Genomic DNA, 10,624 nt, shown 5'->3' on the forward strand with positions numbered 1-10,624 from the left:
TTATAAATACTCATCCCTTTGAGAGGTTCAAGCATTCAAGAATTCCTCTTTTCCTTCTCTTTCTTTGTCTTCTCTCATTTTTTATTTTTTTAGAATTTCTTCTTTCTTCACTTGAGAGTAGTGAATGGTGCCTCTTTAAGAACTCTTATCTACTCTCTTAGTGCTTTGAAAGATCCAAAGCAATGAGAAGTTCAAGCCTAAGTCCCAAGTCAAGATAAGTAAATTTAATATTTATGCAGCTTGATAATATTCAATTTTTCTTCTATCTCTTGATCTTTAGCCTCAACTATATAAACATGTGTTTTCATAACACATGTGGATATACGAAATGAGTATGTTACTACTTTTTCTATCTTCATTCTTTCTCAAGTTACATGATTTTTTTTATTATATTCATATGAGAAGAAGAATGATTTTTCATGATCTAATGATAGTTCATTACCATGGAAAAGTTTAGTTGGTATTAAGAGAAATTTTGTTTTAAGAGATATGCATTCATGCATTTTAGAATTTTTCAAATCATATTACTTCCAAATTGAAAGACTTTTTAGAAATCTATGTGACCATGACAAATTGGAATTTTACCTTTGAAAATTCGTGTGAAAGGATATGTCTTGATTATAATTGCATTATTGAATCTTATTCATATGGGTATGAGAAAGTGTATGCTCAAAGTTAGAATGATGTGATTGAAATCAATTTTTGAAAAACAATGCAACCATGATCATTAGACTTATGACCAAAATGAATTAGATAAATTAAATATGAAATTGAAGAAATTCATATGGTTGTGGTTCACCTAACCAAAGAAAATAGATTCTTTTGGAAATTCGTATTTCTCTAAATAAAAATCGGATTTTTGAATAACTATAGGTTTTTGAAAAAAATGGAAAATGAATTTGGATTCACTCAAATGTATTTTGGATCTGGATCCTCTCAAATGGATTTTGAATTTGGATTTACTCAATTGAATTTTGGATTTATATAATCTCAAATAGATTTTGGATTTGGATTTACCCAAATGGATTTTGGATTTGGATTTACTCAAATGTATTTTGGATTTGGATTTACTTAAATGGATTTTTGGATTTAGATTTACTCAATTGGATTTTGGATTTTGTATTTTGGATTTGGATTTACCTAAATGGATTTTGGATTTGGATTTTTTCAAATGGATTTTAGATTTGGATATACCCAAATGGATTTTAGATTTGGATATACCCAAATGGATTTTGGATTTGGATCTACCCAGATTGAGTTGGATCCTCTCAAATGAATTTTGGATTTACTCAATTGGATTTTGGATTTTGGATTTTGGATTTAGGATTTTGGATTTGAATATACCCAAATAGATTTGGATCCTCTCATATAGATTTTGGATTTGGATTTGGATTTTCTCAAATGAATTTTGGATTTGGATCTACCCAAATAGATTTTGGATTTGGATTTACTTAAATGGATTTTAAATTTAGATCTACCCAAATAGATTTGGTTCCTTTCCAATAGATTTTTAGATTTGAATAAACTCAAATGTATTTGGATTCATTCAATGGAGTTTTGTAAATTTGATTTTAGGAATTCATATTCACCCAAACAGACCTTGAGAAAATGTCAAAAATATTCTACCAAAGTGATCCATTTCAAAGAACTTGAGTCTTCTACGAAAATAGTCCTAACTCAAAAATTCAAAAGATGAGAGAAAAAAGTACGCATCCAATACTCGATTAGGCCAAGTAAAACCTTGGCATGATTCAAAAGCAAAATGCATAGAAGTTGTTGCCTTAGAGGAAGACCGAACGTGTCTATATTTAGACTCTAGTCAATACTTTTTTGAAAGGATACACACGCCTATATACCATGTAAGAGACGTGGTCAAACCCTACGAAGCTTGTGACATAAGCTAAACAATGATACGTTGTTCAAACACTCAAGAGAGTGACATATGTGCTTACGAATGTGATAAAAACACATTGACAAAAGATGTATGATCTTATGCTTAATATCCAACATGAAAATGTATATACATAGGCTGAGCGGCAAATATATGAACAACTTCTATTGTGAAGCTATGGTGCCTACAAAATGAAAGGCTAGGCAAAAGAAAGAAATGTATATGACAAGTTTATGCATAAATAGCATATAGCCAGTGATTATGATGTCCATGTTTTATTTATCCTAACTGCTATGCTATGAATTGATACATGTTGAACATCTCTTATATGTGTGGAATAAACTACCTTTGAAAGGCATTGGTGCTCTAATGAGAGCTTGGGTGGGCTATGACCCCACATCGTGAGAGGAAGTCTTGCTACATGTACTCTACCTATGAAAGGCATAATGCATAATGCTTAAGTTTGTTTACCTGCTCGCAAGAGTTTGACCCTGTTTCATGGGGTGCAGGTGACACACAATGATGTGGTGCAGGAGCTTGATGTGTGGTGGGACCCTGATCCAAACCTCTCTAACTACGTTCTTGATCTTGGAACCAGTTATCAGATGTCTTATTTTAATGAGATATTTGAGATTGTATAAACTTTGATTTATTTACAATGCATGGAATGATCTTTACTTCTTATGGGCATGCAATGAAACCTTATTTCAAATATGTTTCTCATTTCTGTAACCTGATGGAATTGTCCGAATTTTCAAAACACAAATTATTTTTTTTGTGTTATTTAAAAAAAAACAGTGTTAAAATCCTAAGTTTTTAAGTTGAAAATTTTGGGGCGTTACAGATATTCACAAATATAGTACGACATTCATTAAGAAAACCAGCGAACCTCTTTTAACTAAATACTCTTCACATATGTTTGCAAATATTTATTGACATTTGCAAATACCTGATGTGAATGTCTCAAACGTTTGCACTCTCATTAGAGCTATGCAAATACAGTAGGACCTTCACAAATATAATATGACTTTTGCAAAGAAAACATGTAAACCTCCCTATACCGCTAAGTCCATCACAGAGTTATTAGTACAGGAAGTGTTCCGCCTGCACGGGATGCCTCGTACCATCGTTAGTGACCGAGACCAGGTGTTCATCAGCACCTTTTGGGCTAAGTTTTTTTGGTTATAGAGAACAAAATTGGCCATGAGTATCATGTACCATCCCTAGACAAATGGCCAAATCGAAGTGCGGAATTAATGCCTGGAGGATTATCTTTATACCTTCATTGGGGACCAACTCAAGGCATGTGTGAGACTTCTCCCATGGGCCAATAATTAGTCCTAGAACATGACCTATCACTCTTCCATTCAGGTGACCTCATTTCAGGCTATGTACGGTCGACTGCCCCCGACCATAGCTGAGTACATAGGAAGAGTCACTTGGGTTAATGCGGTGGAGTCTGCCTTGCTAGAGAGAGACCACCTGTTGTGTTTGCTATAACATAATATGGCAGCCACCCAGGAGAGGATGAAGTGTGCCTAAGATAAGAGGCACCAGCCATGACATTTCAAGGTGGGTGACCTTGTGCTCCTCAGGTTGTTGACGACAAGGAACGATTTGACGAGTGCCCTAGCATAAGCGTCCCCTTGCTTCTATGTGCCATTTTCGGTTTTAGAAAGGATCAAACTCGTGGCTTATCACCTAGACCTCCCGGTAGGAGTCTAAGTTTATCCTATATTTCACTTTTCTCGCCTTAAGTTGTATAAGGGTGAGTCACCGATAGCACCCTATCTTTCTTGATCTCGGGGACACTTTGACTCAACCGTATCGATTACTTAGGAAGATAAGTCAAAGGAAGGATGATCACTTGTCATAAAAGTGTTAGTCCAGTGGATCGAAAGCATAGTGGATGAAGCAACTTGGGAAGAAGAAGACCAGTTGGCGGCCCAATATCTGGACTACCTACCTTGAGGAAAAGGCATGTTTGAGAGAGGTGGGTTGTTACAAACCCTGTTCCCTGCTACAAGTTTGATCCACCAGGATCCGCCCCTGCTACGGATCCATCCTACAGTTTCCACCCAGCTCCAAGATCCGCCCTAGAAATTAATGTGTAAACATCCTAACATTCATGTGTTAATTACATGTGGATCTCTTTTAAGTATACACTAACTTAAAGTTGAAAATGGCACCCACAAATACATGCTGGAGTTTGCAAATATGTGATGTGAACGTCCTAACGTTTGCAACTCTCAAAAATTGAAAATACATGTCTACCTTCACAAATACATATCTACCTTCATAAATATAGTTGCAGATTTACAAATACATGTTTATTATATGTGAACCTTCTTTCTGTTAAAAATGACTTCTATAAATATGTGATGCAAACGTCCCAACATTCACGCATTAATTTCATATGGATCTCCTTTAAGTATACAGTAACTTAAAATTGAAAATGACACCCTCAAATACATGCTAGAGTTCGTAAATATGCGATGCAATTGTCTCAACTTTCGCAACTCTTGAAGATTGACAATATGTTTTCACCTTCACAAATATGATTGCAGGTTCGCAAATGTGTTGATTGTATGTAAAGTTTCTTAAAGTTGTGAATGTCTTGAGGTTCGCACACTCTGATGTGTGAATATTGTCTAATATGTGTGAATGTTCTGAGATTGCATTCATGTTATAATTTATATATACATCCACACAATCACAATAATTATCACCTATTATAATTTGTATATACATCTATAATTCATAGTAATTATCACAAGTTACAATTTGTATATACATCTATGATTCATAGTGATTATCATCTATTATAATTTATATATACATCTACATATTATTACAGTTCAAGATTCAAGGAGAACGTTTAATCCATTGCTCTAAGATCCAATTGTCACCTCATCAAGTCAAGGGGGTCTCCTAAGATAAAGTAGGGCCCAATAAAGTGATGTGGTTACTTATGTGATTCTTTTCTAAGAATAAAAATCAATAAACACATGCTCACAATAATATAAAAGAGATGTAAGTTAGTGAGACCCATAGGAAGCCAACTTAGAAGGAGAAGAATAAAGGAAACTAGGGACATTCCCCCCCCCCTCCCCCATTTCCTTTAAAAATGTCCCCTTCTTTCTTACTTTCCTAAACCATGTTCCTTTTTATAATTATTAATTTTTTGGTAATAAGAACAAGGTGATTAATCCTACTTAAGATCTGACTAGGGAGAGACTACAGTCAGTCTAATTGATCCCTTCCTAGTCTAGTTTGGATTACTAGTTAAGATCTCATTTTGGTAGTTAGAGAGTGTATGAGTTAAATTTATTTTTTAGATTAAAGTTAGATGACATTATAAATAGAGTCCTGGGGTCCCCTTTTGAAAGTTATGCAAGAATTGAAATTCAATATCTCTATCTAGTCACCCCCCTCTCTCTCTCCTATCTCTGATTCACATGAGGACCAACCCGATTGAACCGCTCTGGTAACCTTAGACTGCCAACAACCTTTCCTACAGTCCAACACATGTCCCATATCTCTTAATGCATCCATAGACTTTCCTAGACCCACTAGATCAGATCTTACAAGTTCTAAACCTATACCCCTACCTGAACAACTTGTCGAGCCCAAACTGCACCTACCTAGATAGTTGTTTTTACCAAGTTCGTTAATTCTCCATTGTTCACAATAGTGATGAACTTTTGACCACTTTCCTACCATGTCAGCAAGGGTTTTGACCCTATGACACGTAACCCACAGGCCCAAGGCTTAAGTTCAGCAGATTCAATCTACTTGAGTCCATCAAACTATATTTGATGTACTCATCTGTCGCAAGTCTGAATCTTCCAACAGAGGCCCCTTTTGGTTTCAACTACGGTACAACTAACACGAGCTCCAAAAAATTTAGAGGGTACAATAGATTGGTATCAAAGCAAACAAAATATGATAAAGGGATCTCATTCCTCCCATATTGACAAAAATGAGGAAGTTCGTTGGCATGCCAACAAGCTCGGGAGATCGTTGAGCAAATGCAAGCCATTTTTTTTTAAAAATGGCAAGATATAGTGGACCAAAGCAATCGTTTAGAGCGCATCGAAAGAGATCTAGCAGCCCTAGTTGATCGCATGTAAGCTCTCAACACATTGAGACAAGCTACCAACCAGACCTTCATCAATGGCCGCATGGAGAACCTAAACGACTCAATCCTTAGGGAGCTACTACACGAATATGTACGAGGTATAAAAAAAGCCTCTTTTTTATATTTCTCATTTTTTTTTGGTGAGGACATGCATGAGTGGGTGTTCAAACACAAACACTTCTTCACCTATTATGACATTCTTCAAGAAGCATGAGTTGTCGAAGTGGTCATCCACCTATAGGGTGACGCCCTTCGATAGTACGAGTGGTTGAACACCATACATAGGAAGCCCCCATAGGTTGATTTCATAGAGCATATCATGGAAGGATTCTGATCTATTGTGCTTATTAATCACCATGTGGAGTTTAAGAATCTTAAGCAATGGGGTAATTTGAATGAGTATCAAGCAAATTTTAAAAATCTTTTCATTTATACTTTGATGGGCTGCGTGAGGACTTTCATATTGAGGTTTATGATGCAACTGTGAGGAGTCTCGAAGAGGTTTACAAGGTGGTCAAGCTTCATGACAAGAAGCAAAGATGACTCCAAGCGATGTGGATGCCGAACAAGTCAATTGATTCTCATATTTCTTCTTTGTGTGGCCAATCCAAGTACTGCTTGTTCAAGGGGCCAACACCAACCTCTAAGGTAGATCCGATCACACATGTGCAAAGCAAGAAAAGAATCAAGAATAGTTTATGCTTTATCTACAATGAGAAGTGGTTTAAGGGCCACACATGCAAGCACTATCATATTTTTTAAGTGGTAGAATATGATTTCAAAGAAGATGAGTCACTGAAGGATGCACCACCGAATGATAAAGGAAGCAAGGAGTAGTCTTGCCATGACATCTCCTACCATTCACTTTTGAGCGTCTCTACACCTAATTCCACATGGATATGTGGTTGCCTAAATACCCATGAGGTAAATATTATTATAGACATTGTGAGTACTCGTAACTTTATTTGTGAGAGTGTTGTTAAGGAAATCATGTGCAAATTCAACGAGCACCCCTCTTTCAATGTGATGGTTGAGAATGTGACTACCTCAAGTATTTGGAGGTCTATCCTGATGTGTTTGCAGCTCCAAGGATCTAAGTTTATGGTAAATCTATGTCCTACCTATCCATGGTGTGGACGTGGTCTTCGAATGGGTATGACAAGATATATTTATGGATTTTATGGAAGCCCTACCTGTGTGCGAGTGTAAGGAAGTTATTATGACAATGGTGGATAAGTTTTTCAAGTATGCTCATTTTATTGGATTGCCACGAGAGTATTTTGTAAAGTTGGTAGTGAAGCAATTTGTGAGTCATGTGGTTAAACTCAACAGGATGTCCAAGCGCTTAATGAATGATCAAGACTTAATATTCTTGAGCCAATTTTGGACCACCTACTTCAAGTTAAGTGAGACAAAGCAAAATTATAGCACCATCCGCCACCCACTACCCTCAAACGGATGGGTATACAGAGATTGTGAACAAGGCGATATAAACTTTCCTTCATTCTTTCGTAGGAGACCGCCCAAACAAATGGTATCACTTTTTGTCATGGGCGGAGTATGCCTACAACATTAGTCATCACTCTTCCATAAAGATGACTTTGTTCGAGGTATTATATGGTCTTCCCCCCCTTCAGTGGCTACATATGAGGAAAAGAGTGATGCATCTCTCGACGTAGACTGATTTAAAAACGTGAGATGAGATTCTCGTTGTATAGAGACAAAATATCATGAAGGCCCAACAACACATGAAGTATATCTACGATAAGGGGCGTTTTGATCAAGCATTCGATGTAGGAGGTTGAGGGTAGCTGAAGCGGAGACATAGAGGTCAAAAGACTCTTGGGTTGAGACTATCATAGTAATATGGATTGTATTGGGTTAAAGATCAGGTATGAAAGTTGGCCTACTATCTAGCACTCCCCATAGAGGTAAAATTTTATCTTATTTTTCATGTATCTCACCTCAAACCATACCATGACAAGCCTCTAACTATTATAAAAGTGCTCCATGAGGAGGATTATGAGCACTAGCCTATTCTCATCCTCAAAACCAAGAGGTTGTGGAAATATAATAGGATGATGCATAAGTATTTAGTTGAGTGGGATCATAGAGGAAAAGACTCGGCAATATAGGAATGAGAATTCAAACTAAAAATGAGGTTCTTAAACTTTAAACCTTAGGGGTAAGGTGTATCAGAGCGTGGTGGAACTGTTATGGCCCAAGATCCAAGGGGGACTTTAAATTCATTGCTCCAAGGTCTAGTTGCCACCTCATCAAGTCAAGGAGGACTCCCAAGTCAAAGTGGGGCTCAAGGAGGTGATGCAGCTTCTTTCTAAAAAGAAAAGTCAATGTCCACATGTCCACACTAGCATAAAAGAGAGGTATGTCAATAGGGCTCATAGAGAGCATACTTGGAAGAAAAATAAGAAAGAAAATTGTATCCCACTTTCCTTAAAAAGTGTATCCCCTCTTTCCTACTTTCCTAAACCATGTAAAGGGTCCAACCATGGTATTTTTACTTTTTATAATTATTATTTTTTGGTAATAAGGCCAAGGTGATTAGGCCTAATTATGATTTAGTTGGGAGAAACTCTAATTAGTTTAGCTGACACCCTTTTTTTAGTCTAGTTGTGGTTCTCAATTAGGACCTCATTTTGGCAGTTAGAAGGTGCATGGGTTAAATAAGTTAGATTTACTTTTTAGATTGGAGTTAGACCCAAACACATGCCAAATACTATAAATAAAAGCCTGGGGTCTCCTTTTAAAAGTTATGCAAGAATTGAAATTCAGTATATACATATATATCCTCTTTGGTTCACGTAAGAACCTGGCCCTCAGGCTGGTTGGTCATCACTTCCTGAAGAGCCCAAGCTCTTTCGGCTCCCCAAACCATGTGATCTTAGATTTCTTGGTGACCTAACTAGTGTTGCTGCACTGCAGATAAAACGTGAGCACTCCAGAACATGGAAGGCTTCTCCCTATCATTCTACATACCCACAAGTATTCCTTAGACTCATATAATAGCCTTAACTTAGCCTTTACCCATTTCTTCATACCAAAAACTAGAAACTGCATCTCACCATTAGACTGACCTACCTGATTTAAATGTTTTGGTAACCTCAAACTGCTAGCATCCTTTCTCACAGGCCATCACATGTCTTATATCTCTTTAAACGTCCCTAGACATTCATAGACCTCCTAGACCAGGTGCTATAAGTTTTAAACCTAGACACTTACCTGAACAACTTATCGAGCCCAAACTGCACCTATTTGACTAGCCATTTTACCTAATCCTTTCATTCTTCATTGTTCGCAAGAACGAAGAACCTTCTACCACTTTTCCACCATGTCAACAAGGATTTTGACCCTAGGACACTTAATCCATAGGCCTCAAGACCTAAGTCTAGTAGGTTCAATTAGCTTGAGTTTGCCAAACTCCATTTGACGTATCTGTCTGCCGTAAGTTTGGATCTTCCAACTAGACTCTCTTTCGGTTTCAACTTTGTTTCGACCAACACGAACCTCAAACATTTTGAGGGTACAACACACATCCACAATATATACATTTAAACATTCACACACTAATAGTAAAAAGAAAACCTGCCATAATTTGTATATACATCTATACATTAACAGTACAAAAACTCTTACGATTTGTATATACATCTATATATTCATAGCAAAAAAAAAAGTGTTACAATTTATATATACATCCACACATTCACAATATATACATTCAAACATGCAAACAAAAGTTTATATAAACAAAAATATATACAAATTATAACTATTTGTTAATGTATCTATACAATAAAAAAATGTTTGTGAATCTGATCACAATTGTGAGAAATTCAAGGCTTACGACTCTTATGGATGCTGGAACTACTGCTCTCATGCTTTTACCTCACAAAGCTCCCTATCCTTACTAGAGAGTAGTGCTGAAAGAGTTTATGAAAGTTCTTGTAGATTATTTATAATGAAGTCCTCACAAGCATATACATCAGAAAAAAGAAAAAAATGTAACAATGCATAAGTGGAGTGGATGTGCACTAAATATAGATATTTTGTAGTGTAAAGCTCATGACCACATCATATAAATGACCAAATGAAAATGAATATATTAGCGAATTAAGAAAATAAATGAGAAACATAGACTCGCATGAAAATGAATTAAACAAAATAAACAAAATAAACTATTGAATATGAAAACATAACTTGAGAACCATTGTTTCAAAAAACAACTGTTTCATGCCAAAAATTTTAAAAAATAATTGATTTAGCTGTTAAAGATGTACTTACCAGAATATCTCACCATTGATGATGTCCAGGATGCTAAAAAGTTCATCGATGAAGTGTCATCGCACAATGGAGAGAAAGCAATAGCACCAAAGATTTTTGCTAGAAAATCACCAAGAAATTTTATTAGGAAAAAGTTAGTTAGAGAAAAATGGGTTAGGGACCATAAAAACTTTAGTTTATGCGAAAATAGTCTGTGAACCATCACTTTTGAGAAAGAAGGAACCATCGCATTTAATGCTCATATGTAGATTCACAAAAAATAAGGAAATTCGCATTAAAGTCTTTAGAGA

Source organism: Nuphar pumila, chromosome 17, assembly GCF_984573655.1.
Source record: "Nuphar pumila chromosome 17, dmNupPumi1.hap1.1, whole genome shotgun sequence".
In the NCBI taxonomy this organism is placed as follows: domain Eukaryota; kingdom Viridiplantae; phylum Streptophyta; class Magnoliopsida; order Nymphaeales; family Nymphaeaceae; genus Nuphar; species Nuphar pumila.